Genomic DNA, 2,562 nt, shown 5'->3' on the forward strand with positions numbered 1-2,562 from the left:
AGAGTTGTCAAATAAATATGTAATTATTATTTTATTTGATAACTCGAATTTTTTATATGTTATTATTATCATTGTTTTATAGTTTTACTGTATAACAAAAATAATAATAACATATAATAACATAGAGTTGTCACATAAATTAATAATTACATATTTATTTTACAACTCAATTTTTTTATATGTTGTTATTGTTTTCGTTATTTAGTTCAACTACAATACGGAGATAATAATAACATATAATAAAATAAAATTGTCATATAAATATATATTATTACTTTATTTGACAACTCTATTTTATTATATGATACTATTATCTTCGTCATGTAGTTGTACTTTACAACGAAGATAATAGAAACATAAAATAAAATAGAGTGTCTAATAAAGTAATAATTACATATTTATTTGACAACTCTATTTTGTTATATATTGTTATTAACTTTGTTTTATAGTTTTAGTTCGTAACGAAGATGATAATAACATATAATAAAATAGAGTTGTCAAATAAATATATAATTATTTGTTTATTTGACAACTCAATTTTGTTCTATTTTATTATTATAACCGTTTTATAGTTCTACCTCATAACTAAGATAATAATAACATATAATAAAATAGAGTTGTCAAACAAATAAGTTATAACGAAGTAAATAATAACATATAACAAAATAGAATTGTCAAATAAACTAATAATTACATTTTTATTTGAAAACTCATATTTTTTATATGTTTATATTATTTTCGTTTTGTAATTGTACTAAATAACGAAAATAATAATAACATATAACAAAATCAAGTTGTAAGTTAAATACAAAACAAAGGTAATAATAATAGTTAACAAAATAGTGTTGTCAAATAAACATCTAAGTATTACATTATTTGACAACTCTATTTTATTTAATTTTATTATTATCTTCATTTTATGATTTTATTTCATAACAAAGATAATAATAACATATAATAAAAATAGTGTTATATGTTATTATTATCTTCGTTATGAAGTAAAAGTATAAAATGAAGATAATAATGACATATAATAAAATAGAGTTGTCAAATAAATATGTAAGTATTAATTTATTTGATAATTCTATTTTATTATATGTTTTTATTATCTTCTTGTTAAAGTTTGACTGCATAACGAATATAGTAATAACATATAATAAAATAGAGTTCTCAAATAAAGTAATAAGTACATATTTATTTGATAAACTCAATTTTATTATATGTTTTTATTATCTTCTTGTTAAAGTTTGACTGCATAACGAATATAGTAATAACATATAATAAAATAGAGTTCTCAAATAAAGTAATAAGTACATATTTATTTGATAAACTCAATTTTATTATATGTTTTTATTATCTTCTTGTTAAAGTTTGACTGCATAACGAATATAGTAATAACATATAATAAAATTGAGTTTATCAAATAAATATGTAAGTATTAATTTATTTGACAATTCTATTTTACTATATGTTATTATTATCTTCATAATATAGTTGTACTACATGACAAAGATAATAATAACATATAATTAAATAAAGTTTTCAAATAAAGTTCTAATGACATATTTATTTTATAAACACAATTTTATTATATGTTATTATTATCTTCGTTATGTAGTAAAACAATAAAAGGAAGATAATAATAACATATAATAAAATAAGTTGTCAAATAATTAATTATTTGACAACTTATTTTATTATATGTTATTATTATCTTCGTTTTGTAGTTGTACTTAATAACGAAGATAATAATAACATATAATAAAATAAGTTGTCAAATAATTAATTATTTCATATTTATTTGACAACTCAATTTTGTTACATTTTATAATTATCTTTATTATTAAATATAACTACAAAACGAAGATAATAATAACATATAATAAAATAGAGTTGTCAAATAAAGTAATTTTGACATATTTATTTGACAACTCAATTTTGTTATATGTTATTATTATCTTTATTAATATGTACAACTACAAAACAAAGATAATATTATTATTTAACAAATAAGATTAGAATAACATATAGTAAAACCTTAAACCTTAAACCCGAACCTCAAACCCAAAACCTTAAACCTTGAATCCTAAACCTTAAACCCTAAACCCTAAACACTAAACCCAAAATCCCGAATTTTAAACTCTAAACTTTAATCCCTAAACGTGATTTCTTAAACCCTAAACACCCTAAAGCATTAAACCCTAATAAAATAAAGACGTAATTATTACTTTATTTGTCATCTCTATTTTTTTATATGTTATTATTATATATTTGTTATAAAGTAAGACAATAAAACAAAGATAATAATAACATAAATTAAATTAGATTTTTCGAATAAACTAATAATTACATATTTATTTGACAACTCTATTTTATTATTTGTTACGGATTTTAGTCCATTTTTGTCGGGTGGTTCAAAAATCGCCTAAAAAGTCTAAATGAAAATGAGGAGCGGGAGAGACGTTTAGCATGCTTCTCCTAAATTTATAATTGTGTTTCGGGTTAGATTTCAAACACTAGCCATCGTCTGGTCAGAAAATACAAATTTTAGTCCATTTTTGT

Source organism: Cicer arietinum, chromosome 3 (genome assembly GCF_000331145.2).
Source record: "Cicer arietinum cultivar CDC Frontier isolate Library 1 chromosome 3, Cicar.CDCFrontier_v2.0, whole genome shotgun sequence".
Taxonomy (NCBI): Eukaryota; Viridiplantae; Streptophyta; class Magnoliopsida; order Fabales; family Fabaceae; genus Cicer; species Cicer arietinum.